The 17227-nt window shown below is 38.2% G+C and overlaps 1 long non-coding RNA gene across 1 annotated transcript in view; it reads left to right on the top strand.

Annotated features, from left to right (window-relative positions):
- Positions 1–13506, top strand: part of LOC134756781 (uncharacterized) — a 37863-nt gene extending 24357 nt beyond the window's left edge. Inside the window, exons 2-3 of the long non-coding RNA XR_010129938.1 lie at positions 10240–10323; positions 11799–13506. This is a non-coding gene — a long non-coding RNA (uncharacterized lncRNA). The remainder of the gene's footprint in view (positions 1–10239; positions 10324–11798) is intronic.
- Positions 13507–17227: the final 3721 nt, after the last annotated feature.

Here is a 17227-nt window from a genome sequence, read left to right as displayed (position 1 = left end):
GTGTTGTGACACAAGCACCCCGTGGCCACCACCACTATTACTGTGCTGGTCAGAAACCAGGACAGCATTGGGTCTCTTCCAATGCCTGCTGTTACCACTACCTGGCTACCACCTACATTTGCTCAAGCCCTCGGGCTCCATAATCGGCAGGTGGCAAAGCCAGCCAGGCTTGTATCCTTCCCTTCAGGATGACAAGTTCCCCCAGATTGTAGATAGCTCCAGAGGTGCCATCCAGGGGCCAGGGTCTGGAGTCAAATACTTTAACTGTTTGGTGTTCTATTGTACTGCAGCTGAGCTGGAACTGAAACCACATGTGAGATAGTCTTTCCCACTCTTCCTCCCCTTTCTATAGGAAGAGGAGTCAAACCTTGTGGCCATGACCACCACAGGCCCATGAGAAGTACTGCCAGTCTACTGATGATGTTTACTTAAGGCCCAAGGGCTCTTCAGTCGGCTTGTGGTGAGTGCTGTCTGGCCTGGGACTCATCTGTTAGGACAGTAGGCTCCCCTCTGGCCCAGAGCAGGTCCAGAAATGCCATCCAAGAGACAAGTCCTGGAATTGGGGACCCCAAGGGCCCACTTGATGCTCCATCCCCCTGTGGCTGAGCCTGTACCTAAGGTGCAAGACTAAGTCTGCTTTACTTTTCCCTCTGCTTTTCTCAAGCAGTAGGAGTCTCTCCCCATAGCTGGGGATGTGCTGAGTCTCACCTGAAGCCAGCAAGTCTCAGAGTCTCACCCAATGCCCATGGCATACTACCTGGTTATCACTACTAGTTATTCAGGGTCCAGGGCTCTTTAGTCAGCAGGTGATGAGTCTTGCCAGAATTGGTTCTGTCTCTTTAAGGCAGTGGGTTGCCTTCTGGCCCAGGATGGGAAATGTCTAGAAATGTCATCCAGGAGCTAGGGCTGGAAAGGAGATCTCATGACTCTGACTGGTGCCCTAATCTGTGGCTGAATTGGTATCCAAGATGAAGACAAAGTCCCCTTTTCTGTTTTCTCTCCTTTCCTCAAGCAGTTGGAAGGGGTCTTTTTTGGAGCCATGAGCTGTGCAGCCTGGGGTTTGGGGAGTGGTGGTACAAGCACTTCCTTAGACACCCAGCTAGTGTTTTAGTAGGTTGTGTGCTCCCCAAGTTCACTGACTCTGAGCATAATTCAGCAGTGGGACTTGCCTAGGAGCTGCAGTCCGTGTGTCTTTAACTGCCTTTTAAGTTTATTTAGAACCTCAGAGCTCTTTATCCCACAGTGGTGAGGCTTGCCAGAACTCAGGTTCTGACCACTTGGATGGGTGCCTCCCTCTCGCTAGGGCTGGTTTAAATATTTTATCAGTGGGTGGGCATCAGTTAAGTTCATCCTGGTTTTGTTTTTTGCTGTGACAGGACAGCACTGAGTTCAACACAATGTCTCACCCTCCTTTTCCCAAGCACACAGATTTTGTCTCCACTCCATGCAGCCACTGCTGGGGGTTGAGGGAGGGGTGGCATCAGTGATTCAAGACTGTCTTTCCTACCATCTTCGATGCTTCTTTCAGTAATATGAAGTTAAAACCAGGTATTGTGAGTGCTCACCTAATTTTGAGTTCTTATGAAGGTGCTTGTTTTGTGTAGATAGTTTTTTGTTTGTTTGTTTTTTAGACAGGGTCTTGCTCTGTTGCTCAGTCTGGAGTGCAATGGTTCAATTATAGCTCAGTGCAGCCTCAACCTCTCAGGCTCAATAGATCCTCCCACCTCAGCCTCCTGAGTAGCTGGGAGCTGTGACTACAGATGCACATCACTCACCTAGCTAATTTTTTGATTTTTTGTAGAGATGGGATCTCACCATGTCACCCAGGCTGGTGTCAAGCTTCTGGGCTCAAGCAATTCTCCCGCCTTGCCTCCCTAAGTGCTGGAGTTACAGATGTGAGCCACCATGCTTGGCTTATGTAAATAGTTATTAAATTCCGTGTTCCTTCAGGGAGGAAATTCGGTAAAGCCTTCTACTCAGCCGTCTTGCTCTGCTCCCACAAATAAAGTTTTGTTGGAACACAGCCAGGCCTATTTGCTTGTGTACTTTCTGTGGTTACTTTTTCATTACAATGGCAGGGCTGATTAGATGTGACAGAATGTACTGTCCTGCAGAGCCTAAAATACTCTCTGATTCTTTACAGAAAAAACTCATGATACAGACAACAATCTTGAGTTACATTTAAAAAAAATCATATATTGAGCTGTATTAGGGAGGGAAAATAGAGTTAGGTGGAAAATGTGTCTAACTAAAGAAAGACTACCATGTACTGAAATAGACCTTCAGCTACATCCATATAGGAAACACAGCACTGAGTTTTAAATGGCTGTTTCTTATAAGATTTCTCCATATTGGCCAAAGGCATCACTTCAAAACACTGTTAATAGAAGTATTTTAGAAATGTATGCTACAAATCAGGGATCTAGCATGTATAGATGCCCTTTTTAACATAGGGATAAAGTTTATGTATCTGTGAAGGAATGTCCTCTATACCATTCAGGCCATCCATCCATTTTTTTCTTTTTAAATTGATGCTTAATAATTGTACATATTTATGGAGTACATGTGATAATTAATACCTGCATAGAATATGATTAAATCAGAATAATTAATGGTAATCACCTAAAGCATTTGTCATTTCTTTGTACTTGAAACATTTTACATCTTCTCTTCTATTGTAAAATATACAGTAAATTATTTTTAACTATAGTCACCCTAGTGCTTTCAAACACTAGAACTTATTCCCTCTATTTTGTACCCATGAACCAAACTGTCATCATTCCTTGCTTCCCTCTACTCTTCCTAGCCTCTGGTAACCATCATTCTACTCTCTGCATCCATGAGATCAACTTTTTTAGCTCCCCCGTATGAGTAAGAACATAAAACATGCAATATTTGCCTTTCTGAGATTGGCTTATTTCACTTAACATAATGTCGTCTAATTTCATTCATGTTGCTGCAAATGACAGAATTTCATTATTTTTTATGGCTGAATAATATTCCATTTTGTGTGTGTGTGTGTGTATGTATATCACTTTTCTTTATCCATTCATCTATTGGTAGTCACTTAGATTGATTCCATATCTTTGGTATTGTGAATAGCACTGCAATAGACATGGAAATGCAAATGTCTCTTCAATGTACTGATTTTCTTTCTTTTGGATATATTCCCAATAGTGGGATTATTGGATCATATGACAGATCTATTTTTAGTTTGTTCAAGAGCCTCTGTATTAGTCAGGGTTCTCTAGAGGAATAGAACTAATAGGATAGCTGTATATATACAGGGGAGTTTATTAAGGAGTGTTGACTCACATGATCACAAGGTATGGCCCCACAGTAGGCCATCTGCAAGCGAGGAGCAAGGAAGCCCATCCGAGTCCCAAAACCTCAAAAGTAGGGAAGCCAACAGTGCAGCCTTCAGTCTGTGGTCAAAGGTCCAAGAGTCCCAAAATTGAAGAACTTGGATTCCAATGTTTGAGGGCAGGAAGCATCCAGCATGGGAGAAAGATGTAGGATGGAATATTTAGTCAGTCTAGTCTTTCCACTTGCTTCTGCCTGCTTTTATTCTGGATGCACTGATAGCTGATTACATTGTGCCCACCCAGATTGAGGGTGGATCTGCCTTTCCCAGTCCACTGACTTAAATATTAATCTCCTTTGGCAACACCCTCACAGGCACAGCCAGGAGCAATACTTTGCATCCTTCAATCCAATCAAGTTGACACTCATATTAACCATCACAGCCTCCATGCTGCTTTTCATAGTGGCTGTACTAATTTACATTTCCAGAAACAGTGTACTAGCATTCCCCTTTATCTACATCCTCACCACCATCTGTTATTTTTTGTCTTTTTGATAATAGCCATTTTAACTGGGGTGAGTTAATATCTTATTGTGATTTTCATTTGCATTTCCCTGATAATTAGTGATGGTAAGCATTTTTACATATACTTCTTGGCCATTTGTATGTCTTCTTTTGAGAAATGTCTATTCAGATCTTTAGCCCATTTTTAATGAGATTATTTTGGTTTTGGCATTGAGTTATTTGAGTTTCTTGTGTATTCCGGTTATTAATCCCTTGTCACATGGATAGTTTTCAAATATTTTCTTCCATCTTGTGTGTTGTTTCTTTACTCTGTTTATTGTTTCCTTTGCTATGCATAAGCTTTTTAGCTTGCTGTAATCTCATTTGTCTATTTTTGCTTTGGTTGCCTATGTTTTTGAGGTCTTACACCTGAAATATTTGCCCAGACCATGTCCTGAAGTATTGTGCCAATGTTTTTTTCCAGTAGTTTCATAGCTTTGAGTCTTAAATTTGAGTCTTTAATCCATTTTGATTTGATTTTTGAATATGGTGAGAGATAGGGGTCTAATTTCATTCTTCTGCATATGGATATCCAGTTTTCCAAGCATCATTTATTGAACAGACTGAATTTTCCCCAGTATATGTTCTTGGTGACTTTGTTGAAAATAAATTGGCTGTAAATGTGCAGATTTATTTATGTGTTTTCTATTCTATTCCATTGGTCTTTGTGTCTGTTTTTATACCAATACCTTGATGTTCTGGTTAATATAGCTTAGCAGTATGTTTTGAAGTCAGGTATCGTGATGCCTTTATCTTTGTTCTTTTTGGTTATTTGGGTTCTTTTGTGGTTCCACATGAATTTAGAATTTCTTTTCTATTTCTGTGAAGAACGTCATTAGTATTTTGATAGGTAATGCATTGGGTAGTATGGGCATCTGACAAAATTAATTCCTCCTGTGCTTAAGCATGAGATATCTTTTAATTTGTGTCTTTTTCAATTGTCATCAGTGTTATATAGGTTTCATTGTAGGATTCTTTAATTTCTTTGGTTAAATTTATTCCTAGGTTTTTTCTTGTAGCTATTGTAAATGGGGTTGTTTTCTTTATTTTCATTCTGGTTGTTTGCTTGTTGGTTTATAGAAATGCTACTGAGTTTTGCATGGTGATTTTGTAAACTGAAACATTATTGAATTCATTTATTGGTTCTAATAATTTTTTTTTGGTGGGGTCCTTACGCTCTTAATTTATTTTATTTTTTAGTTTTGAACCAGAATCTCACTCTGTCACTCAGTCTGGAGAGCAGTGGTGCAATCTCAGCTCACTGCAAACTTCGCCTCCTGGGTTCAAGAAATTCTCCTGCCTCAGCCTCCCCAGTAGCTGCAACTACAGGCATGTGCCACCATGCCTGCCTATGGTTTTTTTTTGTTTTTTTTTTTTTGTTTTGTTTTTGTTTTGTATTTTTAGTAGAGATAGGATTTCTCCATGTCGGCCAGGCTAGTCTCGGACTTCTAGCCTCAACTGATCTGCCTGCCTCCGTCTTCCAAAGTGCTGGGATTACAGGTGTGGGCCACTGCATCAGGCCTCCTTAGGCTTTTCTAAATATAGGATCATGCTGTCTTCCAACAAAGATAATTTGACTTCTTTCTTTCCAATTTGGATGCCTTTTATTCCTTACTTAGCCTAACTGCCCTGGCTAGGACTTCCAGTACTATGTTGAATAAAAGTGGTAAAAGTGGACATTGTTGTCCTGTTTCACATCTTAGAGAAAACACTTTCATTTTTTACCCCATTGAGTATAATGTTAGCTGTGGGTTTTGTCATATATTTTGTGTTGGTGGTATGCTCCTTCTATTCCCAGTTTGTTGAGAGTTTTTATCATGAAGGGATATTGGATTTTATCAAAGGCTTTTTCAGCATCTATTGAAATTATCATGTGGTTTTTGTTCTTGATTCTGTTAATGTGATGTATCACATTTATTGATCTGCATATGTTGAACTATCCTTTCATCCTTGGGATAAATCCCATCTGATCATGATTAATAATTGTTTCAGTATGTTGTTGAGTTAGGTTCGGTAGTATTTTGTTGATGATTTTACATCTATGTTCATCAGTCATATTGGCCTGTAGTTTTGTTTTTTACTATGTCCTTCTCTGGTTTTGATATCAGGGTAATGCTGGCCTTATAGAATGAATATGAAAGTATTCCATCCTCTTCAATTTTTAACAGACTTTGAGTAAAATTGGCATTAGTTCTTTAAACATTCGGTAGAATTCAGCAGTGAAGTCATAAGGTCTTAAGCTTTTCTCTGATGGGAGACTTTTTATTACTGCTTCAATCTTATTACTTGCTATGTGGTCTGTTAAGGTATTCTATTTCTTCATGGTTCAATGTTGGTAAGTTGTGTGTGTCCAGGCATTTATCCATTTCTTTTATATTTTTCAATTTGTTGGTGTATAGTTGTTATAATAGTCTCTAATTATGCTTTGTGTGTCTGTGGTATCAGTTATAAAGTCTTCTTTTTTGTCTCTGCTTTTATTTGTGGCTTTTTTCTCAGTCTAAATAAAAATTTATCAACTTTATTAAAAAAAACCCAAATTTTTGTTTTGTTGATCTTTTATATGGTTTTTCTTTAGTCACAATTTTGTTTATTTATGCTCTGATCTTTATTATTTCTTTTCCTGTGCTAATTTGAGGTTTGGTTTGTTCTTACTTTTCTAGTTTCTTGAGGTACATCATTAGGGTGTTTACTTAAAGTCTTTCTACTTTTTTGAGGCAGGCATTTATTGCGATACGGATTCCATTTAGAACTGATTTTCCTCTATCCCACAGGCTTTGGTATGTTGTATTTCCATTTTTATTTGTCTCAGGAATTTCATATTTTCTTTTAAATTTCTTCATTGATCCATTCTCTGTTCAGAAGCATGTTGTTTAGTTTTCATGAATTTGTACAGTTCCCAATATCCTTTCTGTTTGTGATTTCTGATTTTATTTCATTATGGTCAGAAAAGATACTTGATATCATTTCAATTTTTAAAAATTTGCGAAGATTGTTTTGTGACTTGCCGTATGATGTATCCTGGAGAATGTTCCATGTGCTGTTGAGAAAAATGTGTATTCTGTAGATGTTGGATGCAGTGTATGTAAATTTCTGTTAGGTCCAGTTGGGTCTAGAGTGTAGAGTTTAACTTCAATGTGTCTTTGTTGATTCTCTTTCTGGATGATCTGTTCGTTGTTGAAAGTGGGGTGTTGAAGTCCTCTACTATTACTTCTACTATTACTGAAAGCTGTATTTGGGCTCTGTTGAATGTGATATGTTTGTTTTCTCTTGCAGCTTTGAGTATTATTTCGTCTTTGATTTTTGCTAATTTGATTATGATGTGCCTTCAGGAACTACTTCATTGAATTGAATTTTATCAGTGATATCTAAGCTTCCTATACCCGGATGCTGTTGTCTTTCTCCAGGTTTAGGAAATTCTCAGCCATTATTTCTTTAGATATGCTTTCTAATATGCCATTTTTTCTCTCATCTCCTTCAGGAATTCCTATTATGCAGAGATAATTCTCATAGGCCTTCTTCACTTTTTAATTTTTTTTCTTTTTGTTTCTCTGATTGGGTAATTTGATATATTCTGACTTCAAGTTTTCAAATACTTTTCTCTGTTTGATCAAGTCTGCTGTTGAAACTTTCTAATGAGTTTTTCAGTTCAGTGTTTCAATTGGTTTTCCATGCATATTTTTTTTTGTTTTTCAGAACATCTTTAAGAGGATTATTCTGAATTCTCCATCAGACATTTCATAGATCTGTAATTCTTTTGGATCCATTGCTAGTGCTTTGTGGGGCTTTTTTGTGTGTGTTGTTATATTTCCCTGAGCTTTTACAATCCTTGTATCTTTACATTGATGCCTGCATATTTGAGGAAGCGGCCACCTCTTCTGGTTTTTGTAGATGTTCTTTGGTGATGCTAGAGCTTTACTACTTAGCATCAGAATTTAAATGTTGGTTTGTTGTTGCTTCTTATTCTGGGGATAATGTATAGTGAGCACCAGAACTAAAATGCTGCATTGAAACTAACTCATTGCCCTGCTGTTGTTTCTCAATCTGGGGAAAACTTACAGTGGGCACCAAAACTTAAATACTGCCCTATAACTAAATCACTGCCCTGCCATTGTTTCCCACTCTGGGGAAGACTTAAGCACATACTGGAACTTAATCCCGATCTTTTAGTTTTTTCAGGTCAAAGGAAGGCTCCTTGCAGACACCTGAGCTTTGTAGAAAATCTGGCCAGGCAGCTGGGCCTTCCCATGGATTCTGTCTCCTGAAGTACTATGGTGATGGCCAGCCTCTTCAGTGTGGTGTGTCCACTGATGGATGTGCAGAGTAATTACCAAGATCTGCATGCCAGCTGCTGCAGTCAGTGCCCCATTCTTTGTCCTCAATTTGTCCCAAGTAGTTTGGTTCTTTCCTAGCTCCCCCAGTGTTTCCTGTGGTATCAGAATGGAGTAGCCTTCCTGTGAAGATTCCCAGATTAGTGGGGCGATTGAAAGTCTACCTGCAGCTCCCTACTCTCACCTCAGAAACTGGGTCTGGGGAAATTCTGTCGGTGGCATTATGCTGACTTGGGGTAGGGGTGGCGCAGTCTGAAATGACCATTTCTCCTATTTGCTGCAGCTTCTCTCAGTTCTGTGGGCCCAGGGGGCTCCTCCACTTCTCCCCCAAGTTTGGATGAATTCAGGGTGGTATGTTTGTCTTTGAACAGTTTCCAGTTGTATTTTTGTGGGGGGAGTGATATGGGGGAATTTTCTGTTCTGCCATCTTGCTGATGTCACCCTCAGTTTTTCCTTCCATTGATTTTCCCATTTCTCCTTTTTCCTTTAGATAAGATTTTGAAGGATGAACAATAGTTGTTTTGTTTACTTGGCAAGTACCAGGAGTGTAGCTAGAATGTGTGGCAAATATGGAGTACAGTCATATCAACTAAACTGTGATAGAACTACGGTCCATTTAAAAGAACATGATATGGTTTCCAGTCTCAAGTAGTTTGCCATCTGGGGATGGAGATAAGACAGGTACATGCATTTATAACAGTATGAGGCAGAATGTGATAATAACAAAAGTAGCTAAGGTTTCTTAAGTAACAAGACTGAACTATTGCTCTTTCCTGTCCGTAACCATAACCTTCCTTGTTCTAGTAGATGGCAACTCTACCTTTTCAGTTGCTCAGGCTTAATGCCTTGACTCTTTCTTTTGCATTCCATATCCAATTTCTCAGAGCATTTAATTAGGTTTGCCTTTAAAGCACATCTCAAATTTGACCCCTTCTCACCAACTCCAAGGCTATCCTCCTTTTCTTCTCCCTACTCCCACCCCCAAATTCCAACCTGAGCTTCTATCATCCCTGAGCTTCTATCATCCATCACCTAAGGTACAACAGTAGCAACAGGTCTCCTTGATTTTGCTTTTCTCCCCTATGAACTATTTTCAACAGAGAGCCAGACTGAGTCCCTTAAAATCTAAGTCAGATCATGCCTCTCCTTTGCCCAAAGTCCTGCAGTCTTTCTACATGTCACTCAGAGTGAAAACTAAAGCTCTTAGAGTGGTTTTTCAGGGCCCCAAATGATTGAAACCTATTATCACTTTGACTTCATCTTCTGCCGCTCTTTCCTGGCTCCTAATCCTCTGGCCCCTCACACTTGGGCTTGGCTCAAGCTTGAAATGCTCTTCCACTGGTTACCTGCTCAGCTCACTCCCTCACCTCCTTTGAGTTTTTGCTCCAATTCCACCTTAATAAGATTTTTCTCTTCTATTCAGTACTGCAACTTTTCCCACACTTCACTCACCTCTCCCATCCCTCTCACCCTGTGTTACTTTTCCTTTTTTTTCATATCACTTATCACTGTGGAACATACTCTGAAATTTACCCATTCAGCTGATTTATCGTTGCTTGTCTGTCTCCCTTCCTTGCTAGAATGTAAGACCTATGTCATTCTTGATTTGTTAAATTCCTACAACAGTGTCTGGTACATAATATGTTCAATAAATATTTGTTGAGTAAAAAATGGGCACTATTAGCAGAAACTGGACTACTATGTTACATGAATTACTGATTTGAATTTTCTCAAAACAATAAAGTATTATGCATTATCTTCATTTTATTGATGAGAAAGCAGACACATAGACAGGTTAAGCAATTTTCCCAAGGTCACACAGCTAGTACATGGTGGAGCTGGAATTTGAACCCAGTAAAATAGGATGAGAGACTTACTGATGAGATGTTACTCATTACACTTGGACAAGTACAAATGATTTTCTTGGCCCCAAAGCCAAACAAGAAGTGGGTTAATTGTAAAAGTATCCAGGACTCTTATTTAACCTAAGGAATACTAAATCTCCATTGCAGTAAACTGAAAAAATATACATTGATTTTGCAGAGCCAGACCTTGATTTCATGCGAGAAGGTGGAGTAGGAGGAAGAAGAGGAGGAGAGTTAGAAGGAGGAGGAGGAAAACCTCCTGGTGAGTGCATTCTATTTCTGTCAAGTATTTTTGTGACTCAGCATGCAGTCAATAGTCAGCTAAGATTCAGAAGTCTCCTTGCCAATAGGCTGTCAGCATTGTGAGGACAGTTGAAAGGGAGGGAAGCCTGTTGGATAATCAGATGAACCTGTTTGGGGCATAAACTCCTGAACTATGGTGTGCTGCTTGTGGTTAACATTTATTTCTCAGGGAATAGTTAATAGCCCGTTGTGCTTTGCTTCAATAAATAATGGAAAGAAAGGCAGGGACAAAAACCTGGGGCTGGATTTAGAGAGTTCTAAACCTTTGGTTTGACAGAGCATATTTTTTACACTTTTTATTCTAGACCAGGTAATCTTTTACAACTATAAAGCAAGATGCTTACATCAGATGCCAAATTGTCCCACCTGATTCTTTATGCCAGCATCTGCAGATGCATTTTAAAAAGGTTCATTTGATTATGCAGCTTCTTCACAGCCCAAAAGCCAAGCAAGCTGTGGGCTAGTTGTAAAGGTGTTCATGAGCTTTGCTTTATCTAAGGAATACTAAACCTCCAGTGCAATAAACTGAAAAAAAAAAAAAAAGTTGGTTCTACAGAGCCAGACCTTGATTTCATGGGGGAATAATAATAAGGAGAAGAAGAAGGAAAACTTCCTGGTGAGTGCATCCTACTTCTGTCAAGTATTTTTATGATTCAACATGTAGTCAGTCAGCTAAGAGTCAGAAGTCTCATTCAGCTGAAATTCCAAAACTGAATAATGCATAGTATAGTGTCATTTACTGGAAAAGAGAGGCTTGTTTATTTCCTGAGTTTTACACTCTTTAATGTACTGCCCCAGAAGTTTTCTTTTTTGGAAACCACAATAGAACACTAAAGAAGTGTAATTCAGAAATGTGGCAGATAATTTGCCATTCTATTTTCTAGAACATCAGCTCTTTTTCAGCTAGTAAAAATGGCTTACTAAGTAAATCAGTTTTGGCTCCAAAAATTATTCAGAGGAATCCAGTTTTCTTCCTCCCTGACTAAATAAACAATGAGAAAGATAGATAAAATGTCAGTTTGGAGAAACATCAAATGATTAGCTTACATAGGCTACCTTTGCATTTCAGCTGTCCCTGGGTGGCCCCAGGAAAACAATCATATCTGAAAATGATATAATGAGTTACACATGTTTAAGCAGTTACTCTACGTTAGGCACTGTGCAAGGTAGTCTATATATGCTGTCTCACTTAATCCTGCAACAAACCTGTATTTTGGTTATCTGTTTTCACAGTATTGCTGCCTGACAGGCAACAACAAAGTCTCAGTGCATTCAGTAATAGACATTTATTGCTCATGTATCTGGAGTCAGCTGGGTGGCTCTGCTGATTGTGACTGGCTCTCTCATATACTGGGTGTCAGCTGATCAAGGCTGGCCCCAGGTGGGACTATTAGAGAGACTCAGCTTTACCCTAATTTGCCTCTCTTCTTTCAGCAGGCTCGTCTGAGTATATTTCTAGGTGATGGCAGAGGGGCAAGAAAGCAAGCAAAAAGAAGCACAGAAGCCCTCTCATGGCCAAAACTGGCTTGGTGTCACTTTTACCTCATTCTATTGGTCAAAAAAAGTCAACAGGCTAAGCCCAGAGTCAGAGTGGGAGAGTACTGCATGGTTACATGACAAAGGATGTGGATATGAGGAATCGTGAAGAACTGCATCCATTAGAGCCATCTGTCACAGAAGGGACTATTGTCACTTTACTAATTTTGTACATGAGGATAGGGAAGCATGGAGATGGTAAATAGCTTCTTAGCTGTGGAACCAGAAAGTAAACCTGGGCCATCTGGCCCCAGGGCCCATGGCTGTTAAAACCACTGTGCACACTGCCTTACTCCTACCCTTCACAATCAGGTTTCTGCTCTGACCACCTTAGAAAACATGCCCGTCTCAGGTTACCGATGCTCTCCTATGGACAGATCCAATAGCCTTTGTTAATTGTCCCCATCTCTATCCATTCTGTAATACTCCTGCATGCTGCATCCTTGGAGTTCTTTTCTCCTTTGATTCTGCAGAACCTGTACTGTTTCGTTTCTCTTTCTGGCTTCCTCTATCTGGCTCTCTTCACCCACTACATAATGCATTCACTTCTTTTTCTTGGCATCTCCCTTTCCAAGCACACCCACTCTCCTGGTTTCCATTATCTCCCTGCAGACAACTCTCAACTGGCTCTAAGAAAGCTCACTATAATTTTCAGCAACCTAATTCAGTCGTTTGTCCGTCACAAATAACAGCTCAGGAAAATCAAAGGATTTTCTCACTAGCATCTTGTCATTCCATGTCACCTAGCGACTATCCAGTGCTTGATATTCTGCTACTAGAAACTCCCTACTACAAAGATAATACCACTGGAAGGTATAAAGCCACTTGACTGACCTCTCTCCATTCACAGCATTTATAACTATAAGAAATTGCCAGTGGTTGACTCTTTCTGACCTTCGAAACTGGCAATTTCATGTGGTTCAGCTTAATAGTATTTATTACCTTGTGCTGTAATTATTTTGTATCTGTATCTCCCATGAGACTCAAAGCTGCTTGATTGAGGAGATCATGCTTGCTTCTGCTTTGCATCAAGTTGCCTAGTACATGACACCCTGTAAGGATTAGACCAAGTAGGTATTGAATAACTGTTTGGCGAATTTAAAAAATTAAAGAAACATTTGAAATCAATGCACGAGAGGCTAGAGACAGAGTGCTAGGAAGGGAACAGGATGAGGACAGGGACACCAGAGCAAAGATAGAGTCAAAGACACATTTCCAAAATGGCAATTCATGCCTTGTGTCAGTTGTACCCACCTCACATTCTTTAACACTTAAGGTTTTTCTGGGTAGTAAGTGCAATACATTCTTATCATAAAACAATATAGACAGTTCAGTATGTATAAATGAGGATAAAATCAAAATCACCCACAATCTCACCACTTTGTGATAATAACCATTAACTTCAATATTGATGAATTTCCTTGAATGTTTTATCTACAATATTTCTTTCATATAGTTGATATCACTCTGTATACACAAACTTGTATCCTTTTTCTAAATCTTAATATCGTAATATTAGCATTTTCTAATGTTAGTAGATGTACTTCTTAAATATTGCTTTTTAATGATAAAGTTTTTTTTTTAAACAAATAAAGATTTGTCTATATTTTGGGTTATTTCCTTAACACATATTCACAAAAGTAAGAATTAAAAAGTAATTTTAACTAAGTCAAGGAGCATGAAAAGTTTTTAGATTCTTGGTACACATTTTTATCCAGTGTTTTAAAAAACTACTACCATAGTACACATCTCCAATTTCAATATCTCTATGTGAGTGCTTGCCTTATCATGAAAAAGTCAATATTGAATGTTATTATTTTATTATACTTTTATAACTTCATTGGCAAAATGTTAACCTGCTATTTTAAAGTTTGCCTTTGTTAGATTATTAGAGAGATTGAATTTGTTTTCAGACAAATATTTTATTAAGAAGTATGTTATTTTCTCATGAAAATGGTTTGTTCATAACCTTTGCCTTTTGATCTATTGGAATGTGTTTTCTAATCAGCAAGAATATTAGTTTTATTTTGCTTATTATATATTTGAATTTACTTTTACTTTTATAAAAATAATACCTGCATATAGTTAAAAGCCACAGGGTGCTAAAAGATTTGTGGCAAAATAACAGCAGTCCCTTTCTCTCAAGCCCTCCTCAGGACCTATTCTCAGGTGTCAGAAGCAACTACTTTCAATTTTTTAGCTGTTTCTTCTAAACGTTTTTTGACCATTTTTTGAGTTTGGGTTTTAGATGAGATCTGCCATGGTATCCTATTATGAAGATGAAGATTTTTGCCTCTTTTAGACAGCCTCCTCATTTTCTTCTTAATGCCCCTAAAGTGGTTAAAGTGCAATTTTTGGTTAAATTACAAGTCAGTGTTTCTAAATGCAATGTGGACTCATGCATTGGATCCTGGAATAGAAAAACTGGTAAAATTAAAATGCTATCTAGTGTCACATAGTACTGTATTGACAAATGTCACATGGTTATGGAAGATATTAAAATGCAGGGAATCTGGGTGAAGGGTATACAGGTATACAGAGACTATATACAGGTATATAGTCTCTGTACTATATTGACAACTGTTCTATAAATCTAAAGTTATTCCTAAGGTAAAAGTTTATTCAAGGAAAGTCAGTATTTACACTATGATACACATATATTTGCTGCTGAGCCAAAAAGTATGCCATAGTTATGGCTGCTTTGTAGTACAACATTTACTTTTTTTTCTAGAGTTAATACTTGCCTCATTTTAAATTTATTTATGAAACTATGTTCCAAATCCTCAAGTAAATCTGTTTAACAGATATGACAAATATCTGTCAATATTATTATCCAAGTGCTTAAATACATCTGATAATCTACAGTTAAATATGTTTTCCCCTGGTACCTCCTTCTTTGAGCCCTTGATTCTACTGCTCTAATTTGGTTGATTGATTTGGAACCTTCCTTTTCCTCTTCCCTGTGTTGGATTTGCTGTTTGCTGGATTCCTGTCTTACTTACTCTTCATTTATCCTTTATTTTGCTAAAATATATCTTCCATACCATTCTAAGAAAGAGTATATGATGGATGAACAGTTGAGTCAGGGCTAATGCTATTCTTACTCTACTCTTATACCTGTTTGTAATTTGAATAGTATAGAATCATAGCTGGGAATACATTTTCCTCCGGATTTGGAAGGCATTGTTCCATAGTCTTGTAGCTTCCAGTGTGACTCTTGAATAGTCCGACATGATTCTGATTGCAGATTCTAATTATGCACCTATTTTTCCTCTGAGGTTATTTATTTATTTATTTATTTTGAGGCGGAGTTTCTCTTTTGTTGCCCAGGCTGGAGTGCAATGGCACAATGTTGGCTCACTCCAACCTCTGCCTCTCAGGTTCAAGCGATTCTCCTGCCTCAGTCTCCAAAGTAGCTGGGATTACAGGCATGCGCCACCACCCCCAGCTAATTTTGTATTTTTAGTAGAGATGGGATTTCTCCATGTTGGTCAGGCTGGTCTCGAACTCCCGACCTTAGGTGATCCACCTGCCTCGGCCTCCCAAAGTGCTGGGATTACAGGCGTGACCGACCACACCCAGCCTCCTCTGAATTTTTAGCTTCTCCTTATCTCTGAAGTAACAACATTTTACTATCATATATCTTGATTAGTTTTTTTCATTCATTCATTCATTCATTCTTCTGGGCATTTTGACAAGATCTTTCAACCTAGAAATATGGTTTTTATTCTCTCTCATCTCTCTGGAGTTCCTACTAATTGAGTCTTCTGGGTTGATCCTCTAACTTTTCTCTCCTAATCTTTTTGTTTTTGGTTTTGCTCACTTTCTGAAATATTTTCTCAATTGTATCTTCAAACTCAACTCTTCTATTGCTTTTAAAAAATATGGCTATCCTTTTTGATGTCAGTCTTTTTGGTAGATTTTTTATTTTATTTTGAAGGCTATAGAGCAATAACTGGTGATCCTAAGCTGTCCATTCATACTTAAGAATAAAGTATTAAAAAACTAATTAGGAAACTATTCCAAGTAATTTTAAAATGCAATACTATGACTATAAAACTGTAGTGGGTTATACTCCAAAGACAAAAACTATTCCAAAATATATTTAAATAGTTTTCAGTAATCATATTTTTTGTAGAAATTGATACTGTTATTCTAAGTTGTAGAGTATGTATTCCTACATAAAACAAATGAGTAATTATATGAAATTCAAATTCTATCATCCTCAGTGTTGTTGAAATCAGAATTTTCATCATGGGAGAAAGGGCACGATAGAGGAGATTAAATAAAAGCTCTAGTCTGAATTTAAATTGAAGCATCATTTTAAATTTGTCATGTATTTTATCTTCTTTTAAAAAAAATAAATCTTAGCCTTGTCTACTGAAAAAGTCTAGAAATAATGACCGACCTAGTAGCAATAAGTTTCCCTAGCAGCCAAATGGTAGCCTTATAATACCATTTCCCATTGAAAGCAGCCAGAGTTATTTAAAGAAATGGCTGATTCCCGGCCCAGAACAAATTGTCCTACAGACAGCAAGAAAAACTATGAATGACTAATGGCATCATGTCAAAAGGACTCAGGAGCCCACTTTAAAAGGCCCTTTTATAGCCAAAGATGGGACAACTGAGCGTAAAAAGGAAAATAAATGCAATGAATTGAGACACATTAGATATTTTTAAAATCATGAGCTCATAAGCATATCAAAGAAATCTAATTGGTCAACATTAGAGAACACTGGGGAACAAACTCATTATTTTTAAAAGCAGTAAATAAAAAGAAGGGATCAAATAATTTATGGGAATGTTTCTCTGTAAAAGTATTTTACCTAATAAATAAAGACAAAATAATAGAGTTACAATACAGCAGTTTTGCAAAATAAATGAATCTAGGTATTGAGCTTCCGTGGCTGCTAACACCATTCAAAAAAGACTCAGTGAAACACCATGTACCTTCTAATAAGCGAACCCAACACCGTCTAAGAAGTAGCTTTGCCACAAAAATAAATCTGAATCTGATCAGCCTTCATTTCCCACTCTCAACTTAAAAGAAATACAGAGGACAGAGGTGTATGTAAAACTTAGCACGAGCAATTGCTTCCAGTTTAGCACTGGAAGTCCTGTGTCTCAGAAAGCCCCCTAGTCCTAGGCAAACCTGTGGGGTTGTCACTCCATCTGGAAGAGTCATCAGGAAAACCCAGAATATGGGAAAGCCTGTCAGTGGGGTGGGCACAAAGATCTTGACTTTAGTTGATTTCTTCTGCTCTCAGTCCTAGGCTTCACCCTAATAATTGGGCCTGAGTCTTTCTAGAGTTTGGTGAGACAAGCAG

This window comes from Gorilla gorilla, chromosome 12 (genome assembly GCF_029281585.2).
Source record: "Gorilla gorilla gorilla isolate KB3781 chromosome 12, NHGRI_mGorGor1-v2.1_pri, whole genome shotgun sequence".
NCBI classification, from domain to species: Eukaryota; Metazoa; Chordata; class Mammalia; order Primates; family Hominidae; genus Gorilla; species Gorilla gorilla.
The sequence above is the reverse complement of the archived record's forward strand: the minus strand, read 5'-3'. Positions and strand labels throughout refer to the sequence as shown.